This window comes from Plecotus auritus, assembly GCF_963455305.1.
Source record: "Plecotus auritus genome assembly, chromosome: 3".
Lineage (NCBI taxonomy): Eukaryota > Metazoa > Chordata > Mammalia > Chiroptera > Vespertilionidae > Plecotus > Plecotus auritus.
This window is the reverse complement of record NC_137772.1, coordinates 155,857,903-155,870,670: the sequence shown is the minus strand read 5'-3', so window position 1 is coordinate 155,870,670 and position 12,768 is coordinate 155,857,903. Positions and strand designations below refer to the sequence as shown.

The 12,768-nt window shown below is 37.0% G+C and overlaps 1 long non-coding RNA gene across 1 annotated transcript in view; it reads right to left on the bottom strand.

Annotated features, from left to right (window-relative positions):
* LOC308244524 overlaps window positions 1–8,534 on the bottom strand; it is a 37,454-nt gene extending 28,920 nt beyond the window's left edge. The window contains exon 1 of the long non-coding RNA XR_013960149.1: window positions 8,414–8,534. This is a non-coding gene — a long non-coding RNA (uncharacterized lncRNA). The remainder of the gene's footprint in view (window positions 1–8,413) is intronic.
* Window positions 8,535–12,768: the final 4,234 nt, after the last annotated feature.

Sequence of the window (12,768 nt, the reverse complement as noted above, 5' to 3'; positions counted from 1 at the left end):
ATGAAAGCTTACTTAAAATTTTAATTAAAATTAGCTTAGCTATTTACACTGAAATAAATAGCCTGAAATAAACTCATAAATAAAAAAGAAGGGAAATGAGATTTAGTAGCAATATATGAGTTGAGGAAGGAGGTAAAAAGCTCTTGAATGAGCACTGGATCATTCAATGAGCAATTGATCCCTAAAAACAATGAGAGCTATTAAAAGAGTAGAGAGGTGAGATGCTAATACAGTTTATAGAATGGAATGGACTTCTTAAATATTACAATTCAATATTCACTTTGAGGGAATCTGGAAAAATATTTTTACAATATGAGAAATGACACAGTACTGTCAATTTATAGATGTGCTAGCAAGGGATTCTCTGGTCTGCCACCACCTGAGAATTTTGTTCCTAGAAAAATCTTTAGTAATCAAAAGTTGTGTTACAGCCCTAGCTGGTTTGGCTCAGTGGGTAAAGCATCAGCCTGCGGACCGGGTTCAATTCTAGTCAAGAGCACGTACCTCAGTTGCAGGCTCCTCCCCTGCCTGGGCCCTGGTCAGAGCTTGTGCAGAGATTTTTTTCTCTCAAAAAATCAATGGTGCCTTGACCAGTTTGGCTCAGTGGATAGAGCGTCGGCCTGCGGACTGAAGGGTCCCAGGTTCGATTCCGGTCAAGGGCATGTACCTTGGTTGCAGCACATCCCCAGTGGGAGGTGTGCAGGAGGCAGCTGATCGATGTTCCTCTCTCATCGATGTTTCTAACTCTCTATCCTCTCCCTTTCCTCTCTGTAAGAAATCAATAAAATATATTTTAAAAAAATCAATGGAAAAATATCCTCAAATGAGGACTAAAAAACAAAAAGAAGAAAGGTTGCATTACAGAATCTGTTGTGTCAATGAGAAACAGGGCCTTAGGTCCTAAGAGTTTGAAAATGGCAATAGTAAAATAGTATTTCCTCTAGGAAGTTCAATGAATGTTGCCTTAGATTCCATCTAGTTTTTGGTCATTAATAATGGTCTTTATGTTCTTATTACCATTAACCCTACCTTTAGCACAGTGCTCCCATACATTCATTACCCCTACTATTATAAAGAAAGCAGCTGTTCTGACAGTTGCTTCAATTTTTTTCTTACGTGAGTGTCTTGGCATCCAGACATGATCCTGATATAACTGATAATCTGTTTTGCAAAACATGTTTTGCAATATATCAATCACATCAGATCCAATTCAGAACATGAAAGTTCACACTATCAAATAAAAGCTGTATATAGAAGTAAGTTGATTAGCAACACACCCAAAATGCATCTTATTCAGGATAACTGGCCACAATTTTCAGTAGCTGCCACTAACTCTGAAATCCTCTGGTCCTGTAGCATAGGGATATTCTAACAGATTCCAGAGCTCCCCACTCAGAGCCCTCCACAGCGTGGCTGATTGTAAAAGCTTTCAGGCCATCCTAGCAGAAAGACTTATTGAACTTGTCAGGATAGGGAGATGAGTTTTCCCTCTACTCTCCTTGCTGTACAATTCCCTGCAATCCCCAACATATGCTTATAAAAGTTCCCTCTGCTTTATAAACTGCTAAAGCTTCTAAACCAGAAAATATGGTAATGTGTTAAACAGATATGTAGTCTTTTCCCTCCAGGAGCACAAAACTCTTTTTAAGGCAAACATACTGTTACTATGAATCACGATGCTGTTTTCATCACTCTACACAAATGTAATTGAAAAACAACACACTGGGATTATTTTAGGACCAAGAATTAACATAAATTGTGAAAAGAAAATGGGTAACAGAAATGATATTGTCATTTTTGGGATATGGGCATTTATCAACACTTGGAAGTCAGAATTCTGTTGCTTCTATAGAATTAATTCACATACTAGGCAGCATTTTAGCTGATTTAGAGCTTTAACTGTCTTTTGAAAAAAAATTAAATGTACATAAATATGTCTTTTAGACAACCAAGAACAAGCATGAAAAATAAAAAGGGAAATATCAAAACACTAACAAACATTTCATGTTTGACTAGTCATTGAGATGGTCACTAATTTGAGATCAGGTTTTTACTGCCCTATCATTCTATCTATCTATCTATCTATCTATCTATCTATCTATCTATCTATCTATCATCTATCTATCTATCATCTATCTATCTGTCATCTATCTATCATCATCTATCATTCTATCTATCTATTTATCTATCATTCAAATCACACAGTTATCAGTTTCTAATGTGCATAGTCAATCTCCAAGTTCACAGAGGTGGGATACATTATGCAGTATTTACAAGATTTACTTGCCCAAGGAAGCCCTTCTTTTGGAGAAATATCAAGTCTAATGACAGTTCTGTTGTACAATAGTTTGGGAAACCCAACTCATTCAGTTTTCAAACAAAGATAAGAGTGGCCCACGAGATCATTATTGACTTAGATGCCTTTGTCTTTTCAAACCAGACAGGTGGTTTGCTTAGAGTCCAGACAATGCAGAACACAGGGTTTCCAGGTAAACCAATTTTTTATGATCTTTAGTTGGCTACCCCTAAAAAAACCCAAACAAACCAACTAGTAGTTTTTTTAGGGCACAAGATCTTCTGAACACTTGATCACGTCCTTAGTGAACACACTGTTCACAATGAAGGTAGTGAGTTACATGTGACTCAGGAGGTACCACTTGTATTAAAGTGTTAAATGGGGTGGGCAATTGGAATGAGGCTATGGAATGGTGGACAGGGGGTTATGATTGTATAATCAGAAATGTAGTAGAATTTTTGTGCTATAGGAAGGACTTTTATTTTGTGTAGGAAAGCTAATTAATGTGTCTGTTAGTTGTGCCAAGGTAGACCTTAATACCTAGTCTGAATGGGAGACATTACTGGAAACAAAACTACTGCTATTTCTCTACTGAGGAATAAAAAGAATTTGTGAGTTGTCCATGATTTTTTTTTGAAATATAACTGGAATTTTGGTTTTACTCAGATATGGTGAGGCCAACAGATCAGGAGATGATGCCATTGGAAAGATAGTTTGTTACAGCTCCCAAGAGGAAGGGGCTGCCGTGCCATGTAGTGCCACACAAGCAAGCAGTAGGGCCAGTGAGTAGGCAGCAGAAGCAAGGGGAAAGCATGGGTAGAGCCTTCGTGATCTTCCATGGAATATATGGTGAGGCAGGATAAGCAGCCAAGCAGGCCTTGGATTGAACAGTTGGAACAGTTTTGTCAGGCTCTGCCCAGGGGACTCAGGGCAGAGGAATATTGTCTCCTGGTCTGAGTTTGAGGTCTGGATTGGTGATTCACATATTAAAGGTGCACTTCTGGGATAGTAGTGAGGCCCCAGATGCGAGAGCTTCAAGAATACAGAAAATAAAGAAATAGAGTTAATTCAAGACGAGTTTAGGTAGTGAGAAATTTAAGAACTTTGTCCCAGTATCCTCTGCTCTACCTCTAAGGTTCTAGGGAAGCTCCTACCTCAGAACCTCTACATTTGCTATTCCCTCTTCCTGAGCACTCTTTACAAACTTATCTCAATGGCTTCCTCCCGTGTTTCCTTCATATCTTTATCTAAATAACACTGTTACATTAAATCATTCTTCCACCACCTTCCTTAAAATTGCACCCCTCCCAACAGTCCCTTTACCTTACCTGCTTTATTGTTCTTGATAACACCACTCTCTAACATACATTTTGCTTTTTTGTTTTATTATCTCTCTCCCATAACTAGAATGCAAGCTCTATAAAAGTGGGGGTAGTTGTGGTTGTACAATAAGTAATGTTTTACTTACTGTTGCATCTCCCTAATCTTGAACAGTTCCTGCACATGCTGGATACTTGATAAATATTTGTTGAATGAATGAGTAAATGGATGAGCAATGATGTTCAACATTCAACTTAGAGCTCTATTATGTTCTCTTCAAACCTCCAATAACACTCTGTTGTACACAAAGCCTTGGGTCATGGTACTTTGGACAATGAACCAGAAGAATCTATTTGGGATGAAATGGTATAGAGAGCAGGTGGTATGTGAGGAGGAGAAATCACTGGTGGGGGCAAGAGCAAGAATTCATATCAAAATTGAGGAATGAGATGTATCTGGAAGAACGGTAGGCAATTCCATCCCATTTCCCAAGGGGACAAAGATGGATTTGGATTTCCCCAAGCATGTGGTATGGGCAATTCAATCATTTTACCTGAATATTAGAAAAAAGTGACCTCAGATGACTATGGGTTAAGGTAACTATGGGTTACAACAACACTGCAAGATAGTCTTAGGAAAAAGACAGAAACATTTAAAGAAAAACAATAATAAGAAACAATCTGACTTTCTAATGCAAGTGCAATTCATAGAGGAAAGGAAGCACATTGAGTTTCACTGAAGAGTAAGGAGACAAGGCCATTACTAGTTGTCATTCTCAGCAGTTCCTTGGTGATGTTTTCAGTGCATTTCACTGATATGTAGGAAACACAAAACCTCACCCTAAAATTTCATAGTCTGTGAGTCAACATTGCAAGAACATGTGCAATAATGCAGCAGCCCTTAGGTAAATTAAAACACCACTATTGTTTCTGTTTGGGAGTTATTCTCTTACACATTTTTAAGATTCCACATTGCAGATATTTTTTTCCCAGTCAATGCAGTACTTGCTTTGTTTTGTTATCTAATTTTTCAATCACCTACTTCCAGCTGATAATAAAAGAAATGAAAAATATTCCAAATGTTTGCTCAGGTTTGTGTTTGCATTGCCAATTGTAGGAACTACTTGTACATTATAATAGTAGATCATTTCTCTGAACTGAAGGCAATTGATGTTTATTTGTGATGTGACAAGTGTATATACCTATGGAACAAGAACACACTAAATTTTATTGTAAGGCTTTCTGATGAGATACAATATACTTCAAACACATTTTAGTATAAGCGAATAAAATAACTTTTTTCAGTAAGTGATACAGAGAAAATATTTAAATGTTGAGTAAGCCTTGTAATTTTTATGTTCACAGCTTTGTCAGAAAGATGTTATCTTCCCAGCAGCATCATGTTATCAAAGATGCAAACCTTAAATCAACAGCTGTTACACCTTCAGCAAGTTATGAAATTTTCCTGATTTATAGCAAACATTTTTTTTCATTTCTTTTCTCAGTCAAGCAGGAAAATTAAGGTTATTTTCATGTAAAAGATACACACACTGTGGCTTAGTATTGTACACAATCCACATCTCTTACCTTTTAAATTAAATTGCTATTGAATTGAATGTGATCTGAGGGCTCTTTTTTTTACTAATACCAGAAATACTGTTAGTAAATAGAAGGTAGAGACATTATTTACATAAAAATAAAGAGAAGCTAACACAGACATAATAACAGGGATCATTTTAATGATTTTCATGATTTGCATTTTATGGATAAAGCAGAACAAAATGAAAATAAAAGCTAAAGAGATTTGTGGTAGTGGAGGAGAGAAATGCTCCAGCTTCATTTTTGTTGGTTTTTGCTGCTCTTTTAAAAAGTCTACTTTGCCTTAAATGGGTCAAAGAAGGTTATCTTCTGGTGAATTTAGGTAAATAATACTTTTAAGTTACAATCCACTCTTTTTTTTAAACATACACATTTAACTTATTTATCATTGTCATGTAAAGCTTGATTTTATAAAACACAAAAAGTCATTAAGAGTTCTTTATCACCGGAATTTAAATCAGAGATATAGTGACAGCTTTGGAAGTGTAAATTATATACATTAAACTCAAATACATGGAGATTTTTTCAATATGGAAATTGTACAAATGAAATAAATGGCAAAGGACCTTTTTTGGAGTATTTTGTTAGAGCTAAGAGTGACCTGGTAACTCCTCAAATTGTTTGCCCAAATTAAGAATAACTAACATGTATTAAATATTTATAATGCAGTATTTATTGAAATGTATTTTTATAGAGCAACTACTACAATGCTGATAATTCTGCAAAGATAAGTACTGTTATATCTCCATTTTACTGATGAAGGAATGGAGACCCAGTGTATGGCAGAGTGCCCAAGGCCTTAGATGGTGGAACCAGAATTTGAATCCAGGTTGTCTGACTCATCAGAAAGAAGCCTTAACAGATGGAACTTTCAACATTATGTAACCTGGACTCCTGATCACAGGGAAGAATGTCTCTAGAGAGTTCAAGCATCCTCTGGAAGCAGCAAACAATACTGAAATTGTCACATTCTTGGTAAGGGTAATTTGCTGACACATTATGGGTATACAAGGTTTATTTTATTTATCTCATATACACAATCACAGTGACTACTATGTGCCAGTCACTGTTCCACACACTTTATAAATATTAACTATATGAGATAGGTACTATTATCTCATTTTATACATGAGAAAACTGAGTCATGGCTTAAACCACTTGTACGAGGAAATATAGCTAATGCATGATACAGTTTTGACATAAAGAATTTGGCTTTATAATCTGTACTGTTAACCACACTGCACCAAGGCTGTCTGTCTGTCTGATCAGAAATTGCTTTAATAAACCACCCCCAAACCAGTGGCTTACAAAAAGCATATACTTCTCTTGCTTACAGTCTTCCAGTTGACCACAGTTTGGCTGACCTCGGAAGGGTCAGCTTGGTGGTTCTCCTCCCAACTGTGGGTCAGATGGCCTTTTCTCCAAGCTAATGGGTTGGGTTCAGTCCACTATGTATGTGCTGTTTGAGGGGCTCAGTCTGAAGAGCAGCAGCTCCCCAAGGCATGCTCTTCTCAGGCAGTTCAGCAGAGCACCACAGACAAGGCCAACTACATAAGCATATTTAAGGCCTCTACTCACTTCACATCTGCTAACATGTCATTGGTCAAAAGAGGTAATGCAGGAAGTAGATTCTTCCCATAGTGGGCTGAAGAGGGTAGTGAATGCTTCCTGAACAGCAAGCCAAAAGATCACTCTCTACCCTGGCTACCTCTCAGATTTAGGAGTGGGCTGTGTATGAGTTAAGGTTATTCTAGCTATGAAATTAGACAAGTTCCCAAATTTCCTCCAAGTCTCAATTGTTTAACACAATGATAGTTTCTCACATGCATGGCATTTGAGCAGTATTCCACAGGCTCATTTATGGACTCAACTTGGTCCCAACCTAGTATCCTGGCTCTACCTTCCTCTGTGTTCTCAGGGACCTCTCCAGTCATCTGACAGATGCAGAAGAAAAATGGTCAATTGGGCATGCAAGCTTGTTATGCATCCGACATAAATAATGATGGAAAACTGACAGCTACGGTACCAGATGTGATTTACCAGTAGATGCTTCAAATCCCTAAAAATGAAAAGGTAAGAAACATCTATTTGTAACTTAAAAGTATTATTTACCTAAATTCACCAGAAGGTAACCTTCTTTGACCCATTTAAGGCAAAGCAGACTTTTTAAAAGAGCAGCTAAAACCAACAAAAATGAAAGCACGCAATCTGGAAGTCACATTCATTCTATTGGCTAGAACTCAGTCACATGGTCACTTCTAGCTTCAAGAAAGGCTAGGCAATGAGATAGAGTTGTAAACTCAGAAAGAAGGATAATTGGATTTGGTGAGAGCACCTCGCCAGCCTATGTTATGGATGGCAAAATTCTTTGAAAAGGCAAAGGCATTCAAGTGAGTGTACAACAAAGCTGGGGCATTTGAGCTGTGCTTCATGTTAGTACATTATAGCTGGCCCAAACCAGGAAGGCTTGCATATAGTTAGTCTATTTCTAAAATGAAGGTAAAAGTCTTAGCATACAATCATAGCTTTATGATAGTGGATCCGATAAAATGTTGGCATTTTGTGTGACTGGGTGGGCAGGTGGTCAAGAGAAAGAGAGAAAGCCCTCTCTACTGATTCCTACCTACAGCTTGTCCTGTAAAAATGAACCGGAGTGAGAAAGAACATAGATTACACCAGAATGAAGCAGTCAATAAGTATAGATGGGAAATTTTGAAGTCCCGGAGCAGAGGATGAGTCTTTTGAGGAAAATATGTTGCAATGGAATGATTTCCCTAGAGTCGTTTTTTAGAACAAACATTTCTCTGCAGTTTTATGAAAGTGCACTGTCTTTCTGCTAGGCTTCAGAAAAGCCACATCTTCCCAGTTCATCGTCACTGTTTTTGAGGACCAGGACCAGTTAAAACTGCATGTCATTACCTAACCTTGTAATTTTCCCTTTTGTGTATTTTTAAAATAAAATTACTCATAAGAGACAGGTGGAAGATGAAAGATTAAATCTAGTCTTCCAAAGTGCCAACTCAAACTCAATTTTGAGGCAGAGCTGTAGCCATACTATGAAAACAAGAATTCAGCTAAACAGGTTACTCATGATATGACTCACCAATTACTAATACAATTATAATGACACTTGTTACAATGAGAAGTTCAATTATATTACAGCAAAATTACTATAAAATACAAACTAGATGTTTCTTACCTTGTCATTTTTAGGGATTTGAAGCATCTACTGGTAAATCACATCTGGTAGCTGTCAGTTTTCCATCATTATTTATGTCAGATGCATTATTGACTGATGAAAGCCAGGTTTTCCTCACTCCCCATAAAACACTTAGAATGGTTGTTTTTGAATCTTGATTTTTGACAAGTACTTTTTGTGTCAAAAACATATTATGTCATAGCGTAAGTCGCTGCTTCAGTCCCGGCATGCATGCTTTTCTAAAAGGAGATAAAAATCTGTTAGATTCCTTTGAAGTGAAAAACCCTTTAAAAAAACAGGATGAAAAAAAATTGTCGGCTACCTATCACCCACAACATTGCAGTTCAATTTATAGTATTTGCTTTGCACAGTTATACAGCAAATTTAATGGGGAATGTGGATGAGGGATTTTTGTGTCTAAAACAAGATAATCATAATGACAATGCTAGTTATAAAGATTCATGCTTTAATTGGTTTTGTTATTTTCCTGGGAATTTCTGTATCTTGTACCTTAAAAAAGAAATTTTGCAATGTTGTCAAAACTTAACTAGTATTGAGGGTTGTTGTTGGTTTATTTGGTTTAGGTGGCCCTGAGAAATCTTTTTCTTTATTTTCTGTCTCTCTCCTCTTATAAGTAACACTGTTGGTTCATGGGAAAGAAGTATTCTCTAGCATTAAAACAGCCGGTACCTCAATATTCATATTTTTAAGTTGAAATAGCACAGTGAGATCATTGTGGATAGAAAAGAAGGAAATAAATCAGCATGTGCGATATTATCATTCACTTTACATCGTGAAAAACAAATATAGCTGCCATATTCTAACACTCACCATAGGTAAATTGAAAATATATATCACTATTTAACATAGTGAAAAAAGAGAGAGTATTTATGACTATGGGATGTATAGTATTTCAGCAATGTGTCTTATTAAAGCAAAGTAAATCGACTACTGGGTAGTAAAATTGCAAAGAGCTTATGAAAGTGCTGAATCAGAGTCTTAATGTATAGAAAAAATCTTGCACATTTAGAAGTAAACAACATATTGGTGTTTATTAATTTTTGGGATAGGCTATAGCATTGTTCAGCATTTTAAAAACCACAAAAAGGTATCAAAGTGAACTTCGACATGAAAGAGTTGTCTTTAGTGGCAGGAATCTGCATTTCTGACCACATTGATGATTCTGAGTGGTGGGGGAGCCATCACAGTACCTCCTACTCTATTTCCATAGTGGATATGATTCAAGCTGGGGTCCAAGAACTTTTTTTTTTTAATTACAGCTGGGAGCTAGAAGAAAAAGTACTTCTACAGTCAGTTTGCAGTATGAGAGAATAAGGTCAAAATACAGCAGGAGCAGAGAAGAGAAGAATCTTGTTTGCGATTGAAATCCTGTGCCAAGGCTCTACAATCCCAGAAGCTACTCTGCTAAGGTTTGGTCCTGCATTTCTGTGAGACTCCACAGCATCTTTTCAATAAACATTCCCTCCTACTTTTCCTTATTTCCTGGAAGTTCAGGTTAAATTTTTATCATTTTCAACCAAAGGAATGAAGGAATCTTGTCATATTATATAATTATGTATGTTTATTTGAACAAAATATTTAAATTAAAACTCTAACAGCTTTTAAGACTAGGATAATAAATTTTAATTAGATAAAAAGGCATATTGGATTATGTGGCTTTAAGGAATGTTTCATAGAATATTTATTTTTCCTCAAGGCCCCCAAAGATACATTTTTTTAAAATTTTATTTTGATATCTAGTGAGAAAATAAGTTTCCAGGCATTCATTTGTACATTCACTTATCCATAAATATTTATTGAGAACTGCTCTGGACTAGACACTGTTCTAGGTGCTGGGGCTATGATATTGAAAATAAAACATGCAAGATGGCTGTTTTCATGGAGCTTACATACGTAGTGGCAGAATACAGACAATAAACATAGTAAGTAAGAAAGTAATAGAGTGTATCAGGTGAAAAGAGCCATAGAGAAAAAAAAGAAATACAACACAAAACAAAGAAAGAAGGTAAGTGGGGCTATAATTTTAAATCAGGTGTCAGAGTCCTCAGTGAGAAGTTGAGACTGAGCAACCTGAGAGATGATACAGTGACCCACAGGTAGGGCGACCATATGATTCTCATCCAAATGGGGAGACTTTTATGATTGTTTCTGTTTTGGGATAGCAGGCACAAATGGGGACCCTCTTGGGCAAACCAGGATATATGGCCATCCTAGCTATGTGGGCATTTATCTGGAAGCAGACAGTTTCAGAGAGGGCAAAGAGTAAGTGCAAAGGCCCTAAGGCAGGACTGGGTATGTCTGGTTCAAGGTCCAGTAAGGAGGCCACTGTGGCTACAGCCAAGAGACGAGAGAGAGAGAGAGGCGGGGGGGGGGGGGGGGGAGAGACAGAGGAGAGAGAGAGAGAGAGGAGAGAGAGAGAGGGAGAGAGAGAGGGAGAGAGAGGAGAGAGAGAGAAAGGGAGACAGAGAGAGAGGGGGAGAGAGAGAGAGAGAGAGAGAGAGAGAGAGAGAGAGAGAGAGAGAGGAGAGAGAGAGAACGGGAGAGAGGAGAGAGAGAGAGAGAAAGGGAGAGAGAGAGAGAGGGGGAGAGAGGGGGGAGAGACAGAGGAGAGAGAGAGAGAGGAGAGAGAGAGGGAGAGAGAGAGAGAGGGAGAGAGAGAGAGAGAGAGAGAAGAAGAAGAAGAAGAAGAAGAAGAAGAAGAAGAAGAAGAAGAAGAAGAAGAAGAAGAAGAAGAAGAAGAAGAAGAAGAAGAAGAAGAAAAGATTGCAAAGCATTTCATTAAGGGCTTTGAAGGCCATGGTAAGAACCTTGGTTTTTATTATGAGTGAAGTAGAGTCGTAGGAGTTACATGACCTGACTAGTGTCTTAAAAAAATAGTAGAGTGCAGGTGGCCAAAAATACAAGTAGAAATTTCACTTATAGGCCATTGTAATAACCTAGGTGAGAAAAGATGGTGAGTGGTAGTGGGTGTGGGTGAAAGTAGCAGAAAGTGGTCAGATCTTTGATGTATTTTAAAGGTAAAAAGAACAGCTTTTGCTGATGGATTTGAAGGTGGAATATAAGAAAGAGGACAATGTCAGGAATGACCCCTGGAAGGTTGCATTTGCTATTTCCTGAGATGGGAAAGGTATGGGGAGGACCAGGTTTTAGGAGAAAAGATGTATTAACTATTGGCCAGGTTTAAGCTTTTGGAGTCTATTACATATCCAAAATAGTTTCCCAAAATAATATCAAGAGTCTATCAATAGGAAGAGAAAAAAAAAGTGTTGAACAGATTAAGTCTGAGGACATAGCAGCCATCACTTCCTGTTTGTTATGACATTTCTAGTGAGCCTAAGCTGGCATCCTAGTGGCATTTCTTCTCTAAATTCTCCAAGTCTGTTCTTTCAATAATTAGGTGTACAATATTGCTGTTGTTTTCAGAAGCTGACTTTTTTTTTTTTTTTTTTTTTTTAAGATTGGAACTTTTGCATATCTTCTGTTCTCCAAAAGTTCTTTCAGTGCCCTGGGATGTATTAAATTGTAACTCTTATAAAATCTATATGTCCTTTGAGAAACTACTCACCTGGAGCTTCTGTTTTCTTCAAGTTTCTTTTGCCCTATTTTTCATTTTAAAATCACTTATTTGTTCTGTTTTATTTTAAAAATGGTAAGTGTGCATTGCAGAATATTCAGGAGGAAATACAATGCACAGCAAAAAGAAAACAAGACTCCTACATCTAGAAATAACAATTGTTAACATTTCAGTGTATGTCCTTCTCATATTATTTCTATGTACATATGTGTGTCCATATATCCCTATATCTATACCTATATCTATATCAACATATATTTAACTCAAGTGGAGTTATATTGTACATTCTGTTTTCAGAACTCACCATTTTAATTTATATCAGGTCATCTCATTGACAGATAAAATGGAGGCATAAAAGCAATTAGGTAGACAATGCTCTGTCTGTCATCTAATCTTACACCATCTGTCCTTAGCAGAGGGCTTGTTACTTCCTTATATTTGCTCCAAATAACAAAAAAATTAGCAAATTTATTTTTGCATTATTTTTCACACATCTCAGCTTAATCTAGAATTATCCATCACTGAGTTTCTAACAGATCTAAGCCACTCTCTTACCTTCGTTTGTCCTTTAGTGCATGCTTATCACGGTCACTGCTGGTTGTGTATTGAACACCCATAATACCCACTTCCTAAAAGGACTCCTTCCTACTTGGTTGAATTATACTTATCCTCACCCTGCACTCCCCTATATAGGAGAGCAATGTGCCTAATATATTCCACTTGTTTTTAAATTTTATTATTTGAATGAATATACAATTGG